Source organism: Mustela lutreola, chromosome X (genome assembly GCF_030435805.1).
Source record: "Mustela lutreola isolate mMusLut2 chromosome X, mMusLut2.pri, whole genome shotgun sequence".
NCBI lineage: Eukaryota > Metazoa > Chordata > Mammalia > Carnivora > Mustelidae > Mustela > Mustela lutreola.
In genome coordinates this window covers 100,868,302-100,891,706 of record NC_081308.1, presented here as the reverse complement: position 1 = coordinate 100,891,706, position 23,405 = coordinate 100,868,302, and the positions used below count along the sequence as shown (strand labels likewise).

At 41.1% G+C, this 23,405-nt stretch overlaps 1 long non-coding RNA gene and 1 pseudogene across 1 annotated transcript in view; one reads left to right on the top strand and one right to left on the bottom strand.

Annotated features, from left to right (window-relative positions):
* Positions 1–23,405, top strand: part of LOC131821836 (uncharacterized) — a 364,023-nt gene that overhangs the window by 260,868 nt on the left and 79,750 nt on the right. The gene's annotated exons all lie outside the window — the stretch shown is intronic.
* Positions 14,583–16,149, bottom strand: LOC131821835 (importin subunit alpha-1-like; annotated as a pseudogene).

The following is a 23,405-nucleotide window of genomic DNA, read 5'->3' as shown; positions in this document are numbered from 1 at the left end:
AGGTTTTTACAGCAAACCCAACAGATGATTTGTAGAATCATTTTGGATATTTGAAGAATTTGAGAATGCATTAGCATAAGGTATACATATACTACAAAGCTGCATGACTCTTGTTTTCCATTTCCAATATTTATGTCAAATAAAATAGAAACTTAATATTTACTGAGTGTTTGCCAGGTACCAGATGCTGCTCTAGCAGCACAGATGAGTTTTTTCTGTTGTTGTACTTTTTATAAAATATAAAATCATATTAGAAAGGAAAAGTTGTCCTTTAGAAAACCCTAAAGAATCTACCAAAAAAGTGCTCAGATAATTGAGTTCAGTAGGTTCACGGGCTTCAAGCTCGATACACAAAAATTAATATGCAAAACTCATCCCTGCTGTTAGAACAGTACTGACCCTTACAAAAATATATACCTTTTATTTTCTTATTTCACTCGCTAGAACATCAGGTAGGATGTTGAAGAGAAGGGTTGAGTGGGCAGCCTTAAATTCTGATTTGGGGGGAAAGCATTTAGTCTTTCACTATTATGTATGATGTAGGCTGTAGGTTTCATGTAGATGCCCCTTTTAATGAGAATTTTTATAAATCATGCATGTTGAATTTCTTCTGAGTGATTTTTCTGCATCTGTTGAGAGGGTAATATGGTTTTTCTTCTTTAGTTTTTTCCTATGGTGTTTTACATTGATTGATTTATAAATGTTGAGGCAGCCTTGAAATCTTGGCATAAGGCCTAATTGATTGAGGGCACAAGTAGGGGGAGTGGCAGGCAGAGGGAGAGAGAGAGAGAAACAGACTTCTGCTGAGTAGGGAGCCTGACACGGAGTTTGATCCCAAGATCCTGGGATCATGACCTGAGCAGAAGGCAGATGCCCAACCAACTTAGCCACCCAGGCACTTAGATGTATTATAATTGTTATGTGTTGCTTGTCTCAGTATTTCTAGTACTTTCTATTTCATGGATATTAGTGAATAAATTTCTTTTTTGTAGTATCTTAGCCTGGTTTTGGTACAAGAGTATTGCAGTCCTCATAGAATGGGTTCAAGTGTTCTTATTTCTATTTGTTGGACATATTTGTGGTTTGGTATTACTTATTTTTAAAATGTTTCATAGAACTCATTGGGCTTGAAGTTTTCTTTGTGCAAAGGTTGTCAATTATGAATTCAATTTCTTCAATAGTTGTGAGGTTATTCAGTTTTCTGTGTATTCCTGTGTCAGTTTTTATAATTGGTGTCACTCTTGGAATTGCCCATTTCATCTGATTGGAGGACTTATTTGCATAATACTGTTAATACTGTCTAGTTAGCCTATTAATATCAGTAGGATTTCAGTGACATTCTCTATTTTGTTCTTATGTTATAACTTTTTCCTTATTCTTTATTCATTTTTGGTTTGTGTTTAGGGTTTGTTAGTCTGAGCCAAAAGAATATACTGTATTCTCTGTCTACTTTAATGCTATTACCAAGGTGTGACCTTTTTTGGTCTCCCACTGAATACTCTGGTGCTCAAAGTGGTGTCTACATTCTCGCTCAAAATACAGCAACCCATAACCTGCGGATCAGATCCAGCTTGTGGACCGACTTTGAAGAGCTTGAGAGGTGAGAATTATTTTTACATCCTTAAAGGGGAGTTTTAAAAAGAAAAAAAGATTATGTGAGAGACACCATTTGTGATCCACAGAGCTTAAAGTATTCTTATCTGGCTCCTTCATGAATGTGTTTACTGGTCCCTGCTAGTTGATGAGAACTAGACTATTTTGCAATCCTCTATGAGTTTTGGGAAGTGTCCAGCTTGTAACTCCCCTATAGCTGTCCCTCGCCTGTGTGAGGTAGTGCATGAACAACTTCCTGTTCAGCCAAAGACATAATGAGACCTCTAGGCATATTTTTCAGGCCCATCTTATTATTTTCATTCTAAGGACTTCCAACCTGTACCATCTATTGTCTTGTGTATAAAAACAGATGTTTCACGTTCTTTGTCCCTTTGTAGTTTTTTCGTTTTGTTTTGTTTTTTAACTGCAGGAGGACAAGCCCAGTAGTGGTCACTCTGTCATAGACAAAACTGACAGACCTCACTACGCTAAATACAATTCTGATAGATTTCATCAGTTACTTCTTTATGGTTGTAGCAGAAGAGCAGCTCTACGGTTTGGCTTCAGGTTACAAAATTGCCCCACAACCTCTACCTTGGGAAGATATTTTGCTGCTTGAGGGAAACAACAAAGCTTCCTCAGAACAGTGATACGGCAGGTACCCTATTGCATTACTTAATTTGCACAGCAACACTTTGAGGTTCACAGAAATTAACTTTTCCAGAGGTTTGTGGGTTTTGAATGGCAGAACTGGAATTTTAATCTACGTTTGTTCGACTCCAAACCAGGAGTTCTTCCCCAATCTTAACCACTCCCATAAACTGCTCTCATGTGGCACACTGCAAAACACCTGCGGGGAGGGGGTGAAATACGGTGATATTAAGAAGGAAAGACAGGAAAGCTTGCCACCTATCTCCTAATTTGTTCTAAATTCTTCCTGAAGAAATGGCTTGTGTTTCGTTTGAGCCTCCGTTCTAAAAGAGAATATCATTATAGAATAATTTAACTCTGTAATCACCAATTTTACTGGGTCCCATCAATCTGCAATACACAGTCATTTTCTCAATTTTTAAAATTTTTTAAAAATTTTTTGTAAGATTTTATTCATTTATTCAACAGACAGAGATCACAAGTAGACTGAGAGACAGGCAGTTGGTTGGGGAAAGAAGCAGGCTCCCTGCTGAGCAGAGAGACCGATGCTGGGCTCAATCCCAGGTCCCTGAGATCATGACCTGAGCTGAAGGCAGAGGCTTTTATCCCACTGAGCCACCCAGGTGCCCCTGTTTTCTCAATTTTTATTGACCACTGATTTATCTCCTAACTGGAAGGAAAGTGAACATTCTACTTTAGTGCTATTAAGTATGCTTTGGCTCAGCACTGAGCCACCTCCTGGGTCAGAGGGTTGTTGTGAAAATACCCATTGGATTTCAGCTTGTAGGATGTAGCAGACAGTACCCCAAAAGCTTCCTTTTATTTCTAGGGTGTTAATTCAAGTATTTCATAAACACAGACATTCCTATAGGCAAGGAACTTTATTCTCCGATTCTTTGGGGAGCATTGAAAGGCATCACTAACATATGTGCTTGTTTTATGTCATGAAATGCTTACATTCATCATTGCTTGGCCTTACAGGTCTAAATTGTTGAAATGCAAACCACAGTCTTGAAGTTTAGCATGTAAAAGCTTATCGTGTTCATTAAGGTAATCTAGGAAGTGAGTGTGGGGGACAGCACTGAGGCAGAAGGTGGTAGAGCTGGAGTTCTAGAGTTTGGCACCATGCGTCGGCGCAAGGATTGGATGATTCTCTGCTGTTGGTAGATTCTGATCTTATTCGCGATTGTCTGAGTGGAAGGCCATATACAATAGGGTGTAAGGGAGGAGCTTTGGAATCAGGCCGACCTGACTGGAGTGCTAGCTTCTTCATCTGCTAGATACAGCTGCTGTGAACAATGACTGTGTTCACAAGCTATCTTAATGTTTGCTGCATCAACTGTAATATATGTAATGTTCAAGGCTAATCTATTTCCAATTGTCTGACCTAGGGAAACAGAGTGGCGCTGGGTCAATGGAGAATGGAAATTGGAAATAAATGGATTTGGGGTAGAGGCCAGGTTGTAAAGGGACACAAATTCTGGGTCAGTATCTGGTGGGAAGGGGCGATGTTTAAACTGGTTGTGGGTACTTCCTGGATAGAGTCCAAACATGTCGTGGAGGGACATTTTATGTTTGCAGATTCTCGGATCAGAAATTGGGTCATGCTCACAGTCAAAAAGCAGCACAGTATTATTGGGAGGCAGGCTTTGATAGAAGGTGAATGAGGCCCTTCCTTCTACTGGTGGTCTAGATGGTCCTGGTTTGCTGAGGCATGGAAGCCCATCTCATTCTGAAAGGTCAGAGGCTACATCTTTATCTACCACGCATCTCTTTATGTTGTAAACTAAGGGTAGCGCCAAATTCTCTGATGGACTTTGGTTTCCTTTTCTGTGTTTAGGATGTGGGTTCTTACATATAAAGTTATCACTTTGGTCTTAACTTCATGCTATTGGGTGCATCAGGGAAGAAAAAACAATTAAATTATGCTTTTGTTCCACATCAAATGAGTGAGCTGGTGTTTTGGTCTTTAATTATGGTTTGAAGTCTTATGGAAGCATTAATGAGTAAGAATGGTATTTTTCATTGCAAAATAAACTGTCACATCCTCGTATTTATTGCCAAGGTCTAAACTTAAAGCATAAGCGAGTCCTGATTTAAGGAAATGGAAGCATCAACAGCATAATAAATAATACTATATTCATTTCCTATTGCTACTATAACCCATTGCCACACACTAAAGTGGCTTAAAACAACACAGATTTATTATTTTACATTTCTGGAGGTCGGGAGAAGGACACGTCTCACTGAGCTAAAATTGAGGTGTCAGCAATGCTGTGATCCTTCTGGAGCGTCTAGGTGAGACTCTGCGCTTTGCTTTTTACAGCTTCTAGAGTCATCTGATGTACTTTGGCTCATTGCCCTCTTCCAATAATCACATCAGTCCCATTCTGCTTCTCTTGCCATACCTTCTGTTTTGACGCTTCTGCCTGCCTTATTCTCTGGTAAGGACTCTTGTGGTTACATTGGACTCACCGAGGTAATTCAGGATAATCTCCCCATCTGAAGATCCTTAACTCAATCACATCATCAAAGTCCCTCTTGCTATATACGGTCGCATATTCACAATTTCTGCTTATTAGATCATGGATATCTTAAGGATGGTCGTTATTCCGTATAATAAATTTCCTGATTGTATTTTCCTGTCACCAAGGTACATTCTGAAAAGTTTTTTTATCAAGCAGATATTTGAATGCCGAACTATATATTGCTATTTATTTTCCTTGTGAATTCAGAAACATGCTCTCGTAGAAAGTACATTAAAGACATGGTAGAAAGAACTCTTAGGACTCCTAGTATTTCTGCCACAGACATCATTTCCTTATCACTGCAATGCATATGCATTTGACTTTCCCATTTCAGTGTTCCAGGCCATTGGTCAGACAAATAGTCTAGCCATGATCTTTCACCCTCCTTTCAAAAAGCATGCACATATTACAATCTATCACCCAGTTATAACCCATTGAACCTTGTTATGCTAGATTTCGGGTGTTTAGAGGAGCCCTAAATATCAGGATACTTTTAGAGACGAGGTAAATAGACCCGAGGTAAATATCTTTGTCTAAGATAGCAAAAGATGTCTTTCGTCTTCAAGTACCCTTGACCAGCTACCAATGAATGTTCATGGATCCTAGCGAATAACTGATTTCCCAAAGTTTCCATCAGAGAAGAAAAAAATTAAGAGTCTCCTTAGTTAACAATGGGATCTGCAGTGCCATAGGACAAAAGGTTATGCACCGAAGGGTCTAGAATATGTTGTAAAGGTGTAAGGATTATTTTCAGCTGACGACATTGAAGAAACAATAGCTGCAGGAAGAGGCTTTTTCTTAACTCCCTGTATGTTCCTAAAAGCACCGCCAAAAAGAATTCAACCAGCATAAATCCCCTCCTTGGGAGTCTCCCAACTGCGGAAGACTAACTCTTATGGCTGAAGAGAAGTCAGCACAAAGCAGCACCCGGATACAGAATTGCCCAACTAGACATTGTCATAAACCTGTCGTATTTCCCATCTATTCTCGTCAAGGCCCGTTTATTTTTCCTCAAAGCCATTTGTTCTTCCACAAGATTTTAGGATATGATTCTTTGGAATACATCCTGAACTCTGCGTGTACCTAACTTCCTGTCTACACATGATCTTAACCAAAAGGCCAACAAGTGATCCTAACTTCCTAACAAAAATTATAATCGAGTCCATTAAACATCCCCTGATTTGGGCAATCTCTGTTGGGCTGAGTTTCAAAGAAGCCCCAGGTATTTGGCTTCTTTGTGTCCAAGCTGTATGGAGTTGCCTATGACCTTGAATCAGTCACTGAATGATTAGGGTGATGGGGCCTCTGCCTTATGTGAGCCTTGTCAACTTACAGAAACTGTCTCAGAGTGCTCTACTCCAAATGGGACCATGATCTTGGCAGGGTGTTAAAACTTCATGGGCTGCTTTTTATTACACCAAGCAACCTCAAAATGAGTTTGGGTCCATTCTCCATGAATATTTATTGAAAATTGACAATGGTGCTATGCCAGTCCCTTGGTTATGATTTTCTCAAGGACTCAAGTCTTGTGTACTCATCTAATCTGTGTATTCACACATTTCCAAATGCCAAGTGAAAATTACGTATTCCAATACTTATTAGCTTTGTGATCTTTGGCAAATCAATTTACTTCTCTGATCCTTAATCCTTCCTAGCTTACATGGGGACCCAGTGTGTGAAAGGGCTTCTGCATTGTAAAATAGCATGCAAATATATGCTGTTGGTAATCTCCTGGACTCTCTTAAAGTTAACACCATGTCTAAATGATGTAAACAATTCAACCGTGCTGTAACAGATAAGGTGTATTTGACCATTCTTATGATGAACTGTAATAAATTTCATTTTATGCTTGCCAGTTTATTTTGTGTGAACAGCTTCAGCCCCGGAGGAAAGATACACAAACATAGATTCAGTGTTCGAAGAGTGCCCATACATAAAAGTTAAAACACAAGGTTAGGTGAAAATCATGACAATGATTAGTCTTTGTGTGTTTTGAGGCACATTGAAATTCTTTATGGATAGTTCCTGTTTAAAAACAAACAAACAACAAAAACCAGATTATGTCTGAAGAGAGTAGACTTGAATGAGTGAATGAGAGACACAATAAAATTAGGGGATACAAGGAGTACCTGGGTGGCTCAGTGGGTTAAAGCCTCTGCCTTCAGCTTGAGCCATGATCCCAGGGTCCTGGGATTGAGCCCCACATTGGCTCTCTGCTCAGCAGAGAGCCTGCTTCCCCCCTCTCTCTCTGCCTGCCTCTCTTCCTATTTGTGATCTCTCTCTCTCTCTGTCAAATAAATAAATAAAATCTTTAAAAAAATTAGGGGAGACAAGAGTGGAAAGAGGAAAGGCTTGTGTACTTTTTAAATGGTGGCTCAGAGCTGCTCGAGACAGAGGGGACAGGCAAATGTTAGAAGTCTGGAGGCCCAGGCAGTCAAAAACTTCGTGGGTTACAAAAATACTACCCTCTGTAGGTCTTTTATACTCATGGTAACTAGCAAAGATTTAAAATAGGTCCTTAGTACCTGTTCTTTAACTCCTTTTAAGAACAACGTGGGGGTGTAAATAAATGAATATAAAATTACAACTTGTACTCAAAGTAGTAGCTGAGAACCAAATGGTATCATGGAGCTTGAGACAACCTGTAGGTGGAAGGAAAAAAAAGCCAACTTTTGAAGAGCTCAGAATTACATTAGGTTAGCCATGTCCCAAGGTCAGGTGGGGCTGGGGTGGAATTTTCCTCTGTCCAATGTTCTTTTAGATAGACCATAGATTAACTCGGCAGGAAACAGATTAACAGTAGAAAATAAAATATCATTTCCTACATATGGGAAATACACACATAAGATTCCAAAAACAGGCCAAATGTGATATGTGTCACCCAGAACTAAGGAGAAAGGGGAAGGAGCATCTGGGACTTCAAAGGGAAGGAATGCAGCTCACAGCAAGATGAAAAAGGCGGGGAGGGCGCCTGGGTGGCTCAGTGGGTTAAGCCTCTGCCTTCGGTTCAGGTCGGTCATGATCTCAGGGTCCTGGGATTGAGCCCCGAATCGGGCTCTCTGCTCGGCAGGGAGCCTGCTACCTCCTCTCTCTCTGCCTGCCTCTCTGCCTACTTGTGATCTCTCTCTGTCAAATAAATAAAAATTAAAAAAAAAAAAGATGAAAAAGGGGGAAATGTTTGCTGGCCACACAGAAAAAAACATGGGACCTACAGAGGAATTTTAGCTTTTTTAAAATTTTGACTTTTCTCAGTTGTTCCTTGTCTATCTCCTCTATTTCATTTCTAGTGTATTTGTGTATGGTGATAGCTCTCTTTCTAGAGCTTGGCTTTCATTCTAAATTCTTTGTTGGAAGTTGTTGGGGGGTGGGCAATCAAAGTTGCTTCCTCAGTCTTTTGGGTCTCTCAGCTCAAAATCTATATGCCACTGTGGCCTCTCTTGGGGTGGCCTGCCATTGGCCCCTGAGGCACCAACCACTTATGAGTCTTCAACTTTTGCTTTAATGTGTATGTTTGGCAATTGATAAGTAAAAGTTAACCAGTATATATGCCACTGTCCGAAAAAACAAGACTACGTTTTTACAGAAAGGCCTAGGGAAGAGTCTTTCCAGCATATTTCTTTTTGTATCTCATCCTTCGGCCCCCAGCGACTTGACTTTCCTCCTTCTGTACTTATCACCCCAGGAAAGCTTCACCTTGATGCAAATTTCCAAGGCTGTGTAAGACTCAGGACTACACTAAAACTTGCCCTGCAACTCTATAATGTTTAAATGCTTCAACTATCTTACTTGTTTCCCGAGGATATTTCATTAGGATGAAATATCAGCTGTTGAGCAGGTTGGAAATGCTGATTGTTTCATTGTTGGAGAGTTTCACGCTAACGGAGGCGGGGACCATGAGCCGGTAAGAGCATGTGGGTCTCAGCTCTAAGAAGCTCCATCCTGACAATTAGTGTATCGTCAATGTAATATTGCGTGGCAGGCTTAAGATCTGTGTTGAAAGGAAGAGCGCCACCATAATGACATCCATTTTTAAGGCCTTTAGGAATAGATGATTAGATTATTAAGCCAGCCTGTCCCCTGGGGAGTGCATTAACGCATTGAGGCCACAGGGTCGATTGAGAAATGACTGCTGTGATGTACTTACTCACCGACCAGGGCCTCAAAGAGTTACTGAACCTCTCCAAACCCCGGAGAGTAATTTATACACTGAAAGGATTGGACTGAGTAAGTACAATCTGATGTGCTTTAATGGGCTTTGATGAGCATCAGAGACCAACTTTTCTGAGAGCGTTTGTACTTTGTAGAGGTGGGATTGAGGGCTGCACTATTTAGAATTTCCATCTCTTCTTTTGAACAAGAACAAAAATCGTGTTACTTTGACCTTTCCAGGGAGTAATTTCTTTTGCAGGCTAATGCTATTTTCCTCCTCTAAATGGCTCGATAACAATTGAGGAAGAGGCAGATTGGGCAATCAGTCAAGACGCAGAGTGCTGAAAATGGCAAATGTTCAGACTGATGAAATTAGGAGACGTTTCCCAGATGAAAATCTGCCAAATGGAGTTTTATAAACACACAGCATTGCCCCCATCCTATTGTAATCCCCTCATGTCCCTCTTCTCCATAGAGGCAACAGTAATGGGTGTTAGTCACAACGGCTGTTGGCCTGTGTTTTACATTACAAAATATAGCTTTTAGACCTATCTATATTAGAATTTCATCCTGAGTTTACTCCCCTTAATAGCCTCGCAAGCATTGTGTACTTCAAAAGTGATATTTTACCCTTCATTAAGCCTTGTATTCCAAGAAAAAGTGTCTTTGTGACATTTAAAAGAATGATGTTATGATGATCTTTAAAGTCTAGAGACAGACAGAATTCATGATGGGATAATTTGGGTGCCTCGTATAATGAATACATTTGAATGAGCACCAAGGGAAGGGGGTAGGGTCTTAAGCAAACATTTTAGGGTCTCACGAAGGTTGCAGTATCTCCACCCCTAAATTGATCTAAGGGATACAATGTCAGTTTCATAAAAGTTAATGCCTCTCAAAGTCTAGTCCATGGACCACCTTCATCAGCATCTCTTGGAGTTCTTATTTAAAATGTAGATTTTTGCGGTGCCTGGGTGGCTCAGTCAGTTAAGCTTCTGCCTTCAGCTCTGGTCATGGTCTTGGGGTCCTGGGATCAAGCCCCATATCGAGCCCTGCATCAGGCTTCCTGCTCAGCAGGGAGTCTGGTTCTCCTTCTCCCTCTGCCCCTCCTCTGCGACTTGTGCTTTCTCTCATTATCTCTCTTGTGAATCAATAAAATCTTTAGAAAAAAATTTTTTAAATGTAGGTTTTTGAGAACTACCTCTTAGAATTTTTTTCTTTCTTTTTTTTTTCCTTTGTTTTTTTTTTGAGAGGGAGGGCAGTGGGGGTAGAGAGAATCTTAAGCAGGCTCCATGCCCAGCACAGAGCACGATGCAGAGCTCGAGCTCATGACTCCAAGACTGTGACCTGGGCCTAAACCAAGAGTCAGACGCTTAACTGAGTCATACACGTACCCATCTTAGAGTTTCTGAGCATATAGGTACAAACCTTCATTTTTAACTAGCTCTTTGGTGATTCTTTTGCATAGTCATGTTTTGGAATCCCTGTTCCAGAGTGTGGAACAGGATATGTTGATAGGGATCTCATATCAAAACTTTTAGCAAAGAGCAGTCATGGAAACACGTTTATTCAAGGGTTGTAGGCTTGTCCAACCACTATGAAATTTACCACAACTGGATGGTTGGTCAGTCAACAAGAACATCACCCGTGTGTATATAGCAACCATATTGAAGAAACGATTTGGCAGTTATGAGATCTGGAGGAAAAGGAGAGAAAATAGCTGGATGTTGGTCAATTGTAGGTGCACCCTAAGTGTCTTGGAGTGTGGGGAACAGAGGATAGAGAACAATGTTCTCTGGGGACAATTTTATAGCCAGCGACAAGAGAGACCTAACTGAGCGTATAGATTTGGGACTTGGTTTAATCCTGTAGAGGATGCTGGTGGTAAAGACCAGGGGTAGTTCCCAACAGAGAGGAAGCAGTAGCATAGGAAAAGGGTGGGGGCCATGCATACAGAGAGTACACAGGTTGGGCCAAGGTTTCTGTTCAATCCACATACATTGACAATATCGGTCTTTCTGCAGAGTGTAGTCTTTCTCCCTGCGTTATCACATGTAGGTACTTGTCAGCACGCAGATTTTTGAGTCTCAACCCACAAGGCTAATTTGATCTGGCCATCTGGGATTGGGAGTTTAGGAATCTGCAGTGTGAGCATATTCAGGCTCTCCTGAGAGAAATGAAAGCTTAGCACTGCAGTCAAAGTAACTGCCACAAGGTGAAGGGTAGGACTCCCTTAGGATAGCAAAACCTAATTTGAGCATTGTATGAATTTTTTATGGCTGTTGTGACAAGTTACCAGAAACCTGTGGCTTAAACCATCATAAATCTATGTGTGTATGTATTTCCATAAATTTATTGCCTTATATAATTAGAGGGGAGAGAGAATCTTAAGCAGGCTCCACGCCCAGCGTGGAACCTGAGCTGGGGCTTAGTCTCACAACCCTGAGGTCATAACCTGAGCCGAAATCAAGAGTTGGACGCTGAACTGACTGAGCCACCATGGTTCCCCTAAGAACTAGGCTTAAAGAGAGGCAGTTCAGCATAAGTCTGCAAACTTAGACAGGCTACTTAACTTCTCTGTACCTATAAAATGGGGGATAATAATACAAATAGTGCCCTTGTTGTGAAGATTGGATGTGTTCAAATGTGTAAGGCTTTTAGAACAGTGTAAAAACACAAAACACATAGTAGGGGCATCTGGGGGTCTCAGTCTGTTAAGTGTCTGCCTTTGGCTCAGGTCACGATCTCAAGGTCCTGGGTTCCAGCTCCATGTTGGGCTCCTTGCTCAGCAGGGAGTCTGCTTCTCCCTCTGCCCCTCCACTTCTGCTTTCTCACTTGCTCACTGTCTGTCTCAAATAAATAAAATCTTTAAAAAAATTGAAAAGGTACAAACACATAGATGTTATATCACTATTAGTTATTTTTACTTTATTCTAATAATCAGTCTCTCAACCTTACTTACTCTTCTGTTGTGCTGGAGTCCTGTGAACTTTCCAGTGTAGTTCCCTAGCGCTGCCATGAGGTGTGCCCTCAGGTGGACCAAACTCCGGTGGGAGCTCAGCAGTTCTACCCCCAGACCTCCTATCTGAGGTTAGAAAGACTGGATTGTACATCAGTTAACGTTTGTGTGTCCTTTGCAAGTGGTCAGCAGCACAAGGACCTCTTCCTATAGACTCCCTGGTGATCTTCCTGCTTGCCTACTTATATTGTAAACCCCTAATTCTGGCTTTGCAACTATACTGGCGTCTTCTGGGTCTGGGACATCAGTTGCCTGCTTGATTCTGCTGAAAATAAAACATCTACTTCTTCTGAGGACCATAGCTGCTGACCACACCCACCTCAGCAATCTAAGGCAAGTCTCAATTGCCAAGTTGCCTTTGAAGTTTTTATATTTCTGTTCTGTCTCTTTGGTTTGCAAACCAGACAATAAATCTCAAATCAGCTTAATCTCCACCCTCTCTCTCTACTTAGTTCAAATTTCTGAGAGAGAAAGTATCTTTGGCTACTGATCATGCAGTGGGATGGCTATTCTTGGGTTTGGAGTCTTAAGTCTATAGGTAGGTAGCAGTGCTGTTTATACAGACAAGGTGGGTGTCCTGAGGAGACAACCCCAAAGGTGTAAATAAAGGACTAATACTTTTGCCCATCTGTAGGGCATGTACTCCCCTGTGGGCTCTTTCTTATCATCTTTTGTGAAGCCCCTACCATCACTTCCCACTGGACCACCTCTACCACGAGACATAGCAATTTACTGACACTTCCATGCTCCCCTCCTGTTTAGAAAGTAGTTCAGGGGTGTCTGGCTGCCTCACTCTGTGGAACACATGACTCTTGTTCTCAGGCTCATGTATTCCGAGCACCATGTTGGGTGGAGATATGACCTAAAATCTTAAAAAAAAAAAAAAAAGCATAGAAAGTAGTAGCTAGTAACATCAACATTCCTTACCCTTACAGAATACAGATCTTTGGAAGAAATCACATACTAGGTTGCCAGTTCATGAAAGAGTGGTGGGGGGGGGCAAACTAGAAAATTCTAGAGAGTGGGTCAAGATACCTGGGTTATAATTCCAGCCTGAATCACACTTTTAGCTTCTATGCCTAGAGCCCGGTGCCTTCCATAAGGCTACCCTAATGTTTCCTTATTCTTCAAGACCAGCTGGGTTGCTATGGAAACTTCTGTGTTGCCTATGCAACATAAATATTTGCTAAAACTACAGTCCTCAGCCAACATTTGCTACAACACTAGCAAAACTGCTTGCAGCTGAGCAGAACTAGGAATCCCAGGACCAGGGCTGTAACCCTGAGTTAGGTGTCACATTGGTTGAGCTAAAGGCATGCCAGAAGCTAACTTGGGGATAGCTTTCTCCCTCCCTTTGCTTGAATGTGCCTGTTGGCACTGCATCTGTCTTGGAGAATGACAACTGGCAGATTGCCTCCCCACGTCCCCTTCCCCTTATTTTTCCTGTTTATTCAGCAATTGCCAAGAGAACTGTATAGGAAGATAGAACTCAAAATTAGATCCTAGAATAGATGTTTGAACTAAGGGATGAGAAGTCTGGAGCTCTGGTTCTCCAGGGCATCTGTTTTCCGCTTCTTTGTCCAAGTCTTGGGCGAAGGGGTTCTAAATTCCAGCAATCAGGTTGAAAATTTTGGCTGGCCGACCTATATGTAGGACCCTTGGCTGAAACTTAGCTACTCTTCATAGGAAACAGAAGCCTGTGAGCCCTATGGTTAACTGCTAACCTGTTTATTAGTAGTAGCAGGGTTAGTATTTCACTATGACACATGCCACTCCTGACGTTGTTCAGCTTGTTCTGTTTGGTTGAGATCATGGTACCTTGTAGTGTGGTGAAGCCATTCTGCATGGAGACTAAAGAGGCATTAGTAGATATGACCATATACACTTGGTTCGTGTTCAGCATCAGTATACGATACAGGGTTCTAATTTCAGTTGACGCTCCTTTGATGCTGGTATTGTAACCATTTTCTGCTTGTCAGTTATTTTGTAATGTATATGCGAGAGAAGGTTTCAGTGGCCAAGAGTCCAAAAGTTTGAGTTCCAAAGACTCCAGTTCTTTTCTTCTGCCCTTTATCTCTATTTTAATAGTCATACTAAAAGTTGTCTGTATTGGTTCTTTTTTTTTTTTTTGTCCATCACTGTATAAGTACATAACATGTGATATCCTTTTATTTTTAATTTAATGTTTATTTTTTTAAAGATTTTATTTATTCATTTGACAGACAGAGATCACAAGTAGGCAGACAGGCAGGCAGAGAGAGAGGGGGAAGCAGTCTTCCCGCTGAGCAGGGAGCCCGATGTGGGGCTTGATCCCAGAACTCTGGGATCATGACCTGAGCTGAAAGCAGAGGCTTTAACCCACTGAGCTACCCAGGCACCCTAATTTAGTTTTTTTAAAGAAAAAGAATTTAATCTTTATTTACAGGACACTGTACAATAGGAGATTCCACATAGAAATAGGAAACCCACTGAGAGGAGGAGCTTTCTACAGTTTGTACAGTTTTGAACTGGTCAAGTAGAGTTTCATTGTAAAAAGAGCTACCATAACAAAACACACTGAGAAAGAGTCCTTACTAGAGAAACAGTAAGACAGACTTCTACCAGAGTACACCACAAATTACTTTCTCCCTCAGGTGTACAGTCTAGAAGTTAAAGGTCCCAGGAGTGCAGTCCTGAATGTGGAACATACAGCCTTCAGAGGTCGTTTCTGGCACAACATTCTGATCTTCCTCTTCCTCTACAGGGAAATCCTTCTCCATCAAGTTTAGTGAAGCTTCTGTACACAGACTCATTTTCATGGTTTCATAGAGCTGCAGTTTTGACCAAACCTCCACATTCTTCAATCATTATACTAAGTTTCTCAGTTTCACCTAGTTTCTCAGCAGCCTGGAAAGTGTTAGAAATGGCATGCAGAATAACCAGAATAATTTTGAGATCTTTTGCAGTTAAGAGGTTCATCAGTGGCTCTATTATGCCACATTGAATGAGGTATACAGTCTGTTCAGCTGTCCTGCCACTTGTAGAGTTGGTCACAGCCCAGACAACTTCCTTTTGGGTCTTAACGTCTGCCTTAGAGAGAAGACCAATGAGGAATGGGACCAATCTGTGATTCACAACTGGCTGGATCTGGTCCTGGAGACCCCCTGTGATGTTTGACATTGTCCAGGCAGCTTCCTTCTGAATAGGAGTTTTGGGGTTTGTTAGCAGGCAGGGAAAGAAAGTAAGTGCTCCTGTGTCTAGTATACCCTGAGTCTGTTCATCTGTCCCAGTGACAATATTTCCTATGGCTCGAAGCACAGGGTTCCCAAAGGGCAGTTCAGTAGCTCCCAGAAGCTTCATAAGCTGGGGCACAAGTCTGTTCATCTGGACCACCAGTAAGGTAGGAAATGGCCCAGCAGATATCTGCCAATACTTCTGGATCATCGTGATGTAGGAAATGAACTAATGTAGGAAGAATGTATCTGCTCAAACAGCATCTCACGGGGGTGCAGGATTCTTGTTGTGACAGAGGTTTGAAAGTGTCCAAGTAAGGTTACATAAGTAACCACATGCTAAAGATGACATGTCAGGAACTGTAAGGAGAGCCAATAGCGGGTCAACTGTACTGTACTTGACAACCACGTCTCGAAAAACTGAACCTGCCATGTTTCCTAGAGCCCACACAGCTTGTTCACTGATGGGGGCATGGGGAGATGCCAACAGAGAAATGAATGCTGGGATCACACCTCCATCTACTGCAGCCTCGGTCTGTTCTGATGTCCCGGAAGCAGTGTTAGTGAGAGCCCAAGCAGATTCAAACTGCATGGAACTACAATCAGTTCTGCCCAAGGACACAAATTTTGGAATCAAACCAGCCCAGATTACCATGTCTCCGGGGGGCTGTTTTTCCCTGGAAAGCAGTTTCCTAGCAGCTTGAGTAGCCTGAGGAGCTGGCTTTCCACATTGTTGCTATTTATGCCTTTGACAGTGTCATCAACAGACCATTCTACAGTGTCCTGGTTGTGGCAGCTTTCCTGCAGCGGGGGAGGAAGCATCATCAGGAAACGAGCTTGCGTTTCTCCTTTTCAGCATCTGGTCAACCTTCTTAGCTGTCCTCAGCTTCACGTTAACTTCTGTTGGGCGCCGCCTCATTTCTGCACTGTCTTTCCCCTTGTTCTTGACTCTGTTAAGGCGGGCAGCTGGTGAATTAGCATTCTCGCTGGTGGACATGGTTATAAGACAATGGGAGAAAGCTACGCGGCTGGCTCAGGCTTCCCCAGTAGGCCTTCTGGGGCACACAGGCTGTGGATCAGTTGCCCTCAAAACATCTACCATGGATCACCCCAAAGACGATGTCTGTCATATCCCTTTAAATCCCCTAAATAATGCAACACTCTAAGGTGGGGAGAGGTATTATCATTCATGCCCTTTTATAAATGAGGGCCCCAAGACTTAGGGAAGTTAAGACAACTCTTTTTTTTAATATTTTATTTATTTATTTGACAGAGATCACAAGTAGGCAGAGAGGCAGGCAGAGAAAGAGGAGGAAGCAGGCTCCCTGTGGAGCAGAGAGCCCGATGCGGGGCTCGATCCCAGGACCCTGGGATCACGATCTGAGCGGAAGGTAGAGGCTTTAACCCACTGAGCCACCCAGGTGCCCCTCAAGACAACTCTTTAGGATTAGACAGCTAAGTTGTAGAACCATAATGCAAATCTAGATTTGTCTTATTCCAGTACTCTGATTAGTAATGACTATCCTATTTGCTGTTACATTATACCGCCTGAATATTTGGAGCTTATAGGAACAATGAGGGGCGGCACAGCAGAGAAGTATAGTATTGGCAGTATGTGGACAGTATAAGCAAAATGGTGGTCAGTACGAGGGCAATCGTGGGCAATTTGGAATCATCATTAGCACGTGCGGTTAAGACTTTTTAAACATTTTGAGTTGCCAGTTTTCACATATTTTAGTAATATGTGGTTCCTACTGATAATCAGGAGGAAGTCAACTTTGAGTCACAGGAAGAAGGAGGGTCTGGTATGTTCTGACTCTGAAGCCTGAAGCTTGATCTTTACATCACAGTTGTTTTTCTCTGTAAACAAGTTTACTGAGGTGTAGTTTACATACCAAAGCCTTGTCCATTTTAAACTTACAGTTCAGTGTGTTTTTTTTTTCTTTTAGTTAACTTAGAGGATTGTACAACTATTTTCACAGTCTAAATTTTAATTTTCATCTCTCCCCCAAAAGAGACCCTATATCCATTAACAATAACTCCTAATTCTCCCATTCCCCAGGGAACTTCTAATCTGTTTTTTTTTTCTCTTTATGGATTTGTCCCTTCTAGACTTTTTATGTAAATGGGATCATATGATAAGTGGTCTTCTTTGACCGGCTTCTTCTCCTTACAAGGTTTCTGAGGTTTACCCATGTTGTAGCTTCCTACACAGAGTATCTGCACAGCATTGAAAGACAAAAGCATAAATGACTCATGGAAATCTTTTCCTCCACTCAAAAGGGAAAAACTCTTTTTTAAAGATTTTATTTATTCGACAGAGAGCAAGGGAGCAGAAGCAGAGGGACGGGCGAGGAAGGAGAAATGCTGGGCACCCGACATGGGGCTTGGTCTCAGGTCCCTGGGATCGTGACCTGAGCTGAAGGCAGATGCTTAACCGACTGAGCCACCCAGGCGCCCCAGGGAAAACATTTTCCAAAACTAAAAGTGGTGTTGTAGAGGCCACTAAAGACAGGATTTAAGACAAGTCAGAAATGAAAGGGTTATAAGAAAATAAATGAACCTTTGCTTGTGAAACTGGAACTGAAGAACTCAATAAAGAGAATGGTTGAAGTGTCTTCTTTAAGAGGATGCAGGAACTAGAAGTACCAGGACAAAGCTATAATGCTGTGCAGAAGATAATAAACTACTTCTTAAAAATTAATGCAGAGTTTCAGAGGCGACACCATACTTGCTCAAGGGAAGATTATGAAGAGGAAGAAGAGATTGCTTAAGCTCTTCGTCTTTGGAGGCATCCCACTGAAAATCTTTCTGAGTTAGTTGGATTATTCATGATAGTAGCAAATACACCGAAAATTCCCTCAGGTTCTATTAAAGCAGAAAAGAGAGAGGTTATAGAATCATACTTGGGGAGATAAAAACTCAGTGTGTGTGTGGGTTGGTGATGAATGGGTGAAGGTGATCAAAAGGTATAAACTGGGGCTCCTGGGTGGCTCAGTCGGTTAAGCGACCAATCCTTGATTTTCACCCAGGTCATGTTCTCAGGGTCAAGTAATCGAGCCTCACATAGGGCTCCATGCTCCATGAAGAGTCTGCTTAATCCTCTCGTTCTGCTTGTGTCCCCATTTGTTCTCTCAAATAGATGAATAAAATCTTTTTTTTTTTTTAAAGGTATAGAGGAGCCTGGGTAGCTCAGTGGGTTAAGCCTCTGCCTTTGGCTCAGGTCATGAACCCAGAGTCCTGGGATCGAGCCCCACATCCGGCTCTCTGCTCAGCGGGGAGCCTGCTTCCCCCTCGCCCCCTCTGCCTGCTTCTGTGCCTACTTGTGATCTCTCTCTCTGTCAAATAAATAAAAATAAAATCTTTAAAAAAAGGCATACATTTCCAGGTATAATAAATAAGTCCTAGGAATGTGATATACAACATAGTGACTGCAGTTAATACTGTATTGTATATTGGAAAATTGCTGAGACTAGATCTTAAAAGTTCTCACTTCAGGGAAAAAATTCTAGCTATGCGTAGTGATGGATGCCATAGACTTGTGATCACTGTGAGATGCGGAGAAATATTGAATCATGTATGACTGAAACTAGTATGTTATATTTAAATTATATCCTAATAGAAAAATATATATATATATGAAGAAAAACCTGTTACTATAGGTAAATGAGAGATGCTGGAGGAATACTGGCATAAAGAGCAAAGTAGGCAAGACGAAAAAGAGGACTGAGCTATGTCTATGAAGGAAAACTGGAAAATCTGAGAGTATTGAGCTAATAAGAAATGAATCCTGAATGTCTATGTGGAAATGTTATTGCTTTATTTGGTGATGGGAAAAGATGATAAATATGTATAATATGTAAATAGCTTTGCTAATTAAAAAACCTACAAGGACCAAACAAGATAATGACTGGGAAAACAGTTTGAAAAGTAGAAAGCGCTATGTAAATGCAGTTGCCGTTGTTATTAAGGTTTGCACTTTAGTCTTCACATCATTCTCTCTGCAGCAAGCCATTCGCAGATGCTGCCTTAGTTCATGTTCTTGTCTTCTGGGCGAAAAGGCATCATGTCCTGCGACCTTTGGAATTTGGAGTTTTCCTGGGGTCACTGGCTTCCCTGTTGGGATTTCAGTTGCTTATCCTACTTGTCTCAGCATTCCTGATTTGCTAGATTCCCATCTGGATGCAGTCATACTGGGCTCACTGTGCCTGGGCTCTCAATGTCCCCACCGCTGAAGGTTTGTGACGCGTAGTGTGGATAGATACGTGGGGGGGGGGGGGCGGGGGCGTGGTCATGTGCATTGTGCCATTTCGTGTGCTGTTGACTTAACTCTTGGCCTTCCTTTGCTCCTTGTTTTTGTTAGGGGCGCCATCCTTGCCTCACTCATCCAGGCTCACAAACGTTCGAAGTTTTTCCCCCTGTCCCCCCAACCCCCATCGCTTAAAATATTTCTGGAACAGCTGTTGTGTGCAAAGACCAGCGGTGCTGAAGATGGGAAGGTTGCAACGCACCATCCAGGCAGTCACAGTCAAATGTGAAATTAGGATGCCTACCTAGTAATAATAACAGAAAGTTGGATACATGTTATAATGAAGTTGTCAGAAGAAGACGAACGGGCGCCTGGGTGGCTCAGTGGGCTAAGCATCAGACTCTTGATTCTGGCTCAGGTCATGATGTCAGGGTCATGGGGTGGAGCCCATCTGGGGCTCTGTGCTCACGAGGACATCTTGTTGAGATTGTCTCCCTCCCCTCCGCCCACCCTATTTCCCCAACCCCTGCCTGCTCACATGTGTGCATGCTCTCTCAAATAAATTAATAAGACTTTCAAAAAGGGACAAACAGAATTTTGTCAGTGAAACTGAAAAAGAAGTTTCACAGAGAAAGGCATACTTGAGCTGCATGTTCCCCCACTTTTGAAGGTGTATATTTCATACAGGAAGAGTCCCCCTCTTTACAATTCAGTTAATGGACTATTCAATTAGTACATAAATCCCCCTTGATCCTTCATAACCAAACCTTCCCCAGACTCTGAGCCCAACAACCACTCATCTGTTAGTAGTCTATGGTTTTGCCTTTTCCAGAATGTCATAAAAAAGGAACCATACATTGTATAGCGTTTCTGTACTGGCTGTTATGCATTCGTGAGATTGGTCCATGTTGTTGACTCTATCAGTAGTTCATTCCTTTTTATTGCCATGTAACACTCCATTTTATGGATGTATCACTTCCATCCATCCATCCATCCATCCACAAGTTCAAGACATTTAGGTTGTTTCCACTTCAGAGTATACAGGTTTTCTGTGAAAACACCATGTTTAATTTCACTATGGTAAAATTTTAGAAGTAGGTTTATTGGGGTGTATGGTAAGCTTTATGTTTAACTTTGTAAGACACTACCAAAGTGTCTTCCAAAAAGTGGCAGTGCCTAAGATTAACATATGAATGTTACTCAGTAATATTGATTCTTTTTTTTTTAAATTATAGTATTCTAAGTAGTATTTAGTCATATCTAATTGTGGTTTTAATTTTAATTTAATTTCTATTAAAATATTTTGCCCATTTTTAATTACTTTGTTATTACTGAGTTTTTCTAATTACGTATTTTTAATTGAGATATGATTTAAATCCCAGATAAAATTCACTGTTTTCAAGTAAGCAAATTGCTGGGTTTTAGTACATTCATAAAATTATGCAGCCCTCACTACTATCTTATTTTGTTACCCCAAAGAGAGATCCGGTAGTCATTAACAGTCAGTCTTCATTTCTTCTTCCCCCAGCCCCTGGCAACAACTAATGAATTTGCATTCTCTGGATAGTTTGCATAAATTCAGTTGTATAATACATAGCCCTTTGTGTCTGGCTTCTTTCACTCAGTATTTATTTATTTATATTTATTCATATTTATTCAAGGACTATCCGTTGTAGTAGGAACCTCATTCCTTTTATTGTATATCCATTCATTGTATGGGTATACCACATTTGCTGATCCATTCATCAGTTCACGAATCTTTGGGTTGTTTTCATCTCTTGGTTTTTATGAATAATCCTGTTATCAACTTTCATGTAAAGTGTATTGAATATATATGTTTTCAATTCTTTTGGATGTATACCTAGAACTGGAATTGCTGGATCATATGGTAACATATATTTTATATATGCTGGATACAACTCATTTATGATACATATTATTCACATGTTTTTTCTGAGTCTTATGCTTTCTTATCTAGTTTTTAAAAAATATTTATTTGAGAGAGACTATGGGGAAGGGAGGTGTGGAGGGAGAGGAAGAGAGAAACTTAGGCAGACTCTGTGCTAAGTGCAGAGCCTGATGTGGGGCTCAATCCCACAACCTGGAGATCAAACCAAGAGTCAGACGATTTACCAGCTGTGCTACCCAGGATCCCCTCTTTTTGTTATCTTTTTTATTTTTTAAAGATTTTATTTATTTGACAGAGAGAGAGAGAGATCACAAGTAGGCAGAGGGGCAGGCAGAGAATAAGAGAGAGAGGAAGGGGAAGCCGGCTGCCTGCTGAGCAGAGAGCCTGATGGGGGGCTCGATCCCAGGACCTCAGCTGTGATCATGACGCAAGCCGAAGGCAGAGGCCTAACCCACTCAGCCACTCAGGCGCCCCTCTCTTTGTTATCTTAATAGTGGTTTTGGAGTTCTTAATTTGACATTTTTTTCACGGATCACATTTTGTCATGTTATATGAAAAAAATCTATCACTAAACCAAGGTTACATAGGTGATATTTCCATCTAGATCTTTTATAGTTTTAGGTTTAACATTTAAATCTATGATTCAGTTTTTGTTAATTTTTGTGTATAATAGATGGATCAAGGTCATTTCTTTGCATATGGATATCCAAATATACACAGACCATTGTTTTTATTCTTTGTCTTAATCAAATGGTTGTACTTGTGTGGGTCCATTTCTGGACTCTGTTCTGTCCCATCAATCTGTGTCTGTCCTTTGCTAATACCACACTCTATGATTCCTGTAGCTATATAGTAAGCTTTAAGATCAAATAGGCTCATTCCAAATTTGTTCTTCAAAATTGTCTTGACTGTACTTGTTCCTTTCCCTTTCCTTATGAATGTTTTTCAAAGCCAACTTGTCTGCCTGTACAAACAATTCCTGCTTGGATTTTGATTGTAATTGCATTGAACTTGTAGATTAGTTTGGAGAGATTTGACCTTCAAACAGTATTGAGTTTCCCAATCCATCAATGTTGCATGTATTGCCATTTATTTAGGTCTTCTCTGACATTTGCCAACAATGTTTTGCAGGGTTTCCCCCCTCCACCGCATACATATCTTAAACCTATTCTCCTAGATTAATTTAGACCAGTATTTTGTTTTTTGATGCTACTGTAAATTGCATATTGCATTTCAATTTCCAGTTTTTCATTGGTAGTATAGTTTATTTTTACATGTTAACCTTGTATCCTGAGACCTTGCTAAATTCACTTGTTTTATTAGCTCTTTTCTATTCTTCTTGAGGCTTTCTACATAATCATGCCATCTATAGATAAAGTTTTATTTCTCACTTTTGATTATGTGCATTTTAGGTGTTTTTCTTTTTTTTTTTAAAGATTTTATTTATTTATTTGACAGAGGGAAATCACAAGTAGATGAAGAGGCAGGCAGAGAGAGAGAGAGGGAAGCAGGCTCTCTGCTGAGCAGAGAGCCCGATGCGGGACTCGATCCCAGGACTCTGAGATTATGACCTGAGCTGAAGGCAGCGGCTTAACCCACTGAGCCACCCAGGCACCCCATTTTAGGTGTTTTTCTAACCTTCTACCTTTTGCCTTTTGCAGTGGCTAGTTTCTCTGGAAAATATGTTGAAAAAAGGAGTTGAAAAAGGAGTTGGAAGAGTGAACCTGCTTGCTGTGTTCCTCATCACTAAAGGCGGGCATTTAATCGCTTACCATTAAATATGAAAGCTATGGTTTTGTAGTTTCCTCAGGTTGAGGAAGTTCCCCTGTAATTCTACTTTGCTAAGAGTTTTATCAGGAATGGATGTTGGACTTTGCCAAGGCTTTTCCTGCATTTATTGATATTTAAGGTGTCTATGAGATGCCTGGGTATCTTTTCAAGTTGCAGATTTTGATTGTTTTGTGGGATAGGGCCTGAGATTATACATCTTTGTTAAGCTCTGAGATGAAATTTGACGTTGGACCGCACTTTACATAACATGGGCGTGGGGTAGGCACTAAACGGTGCTAAGAAAGTGACACGTGCATGCAGAAAT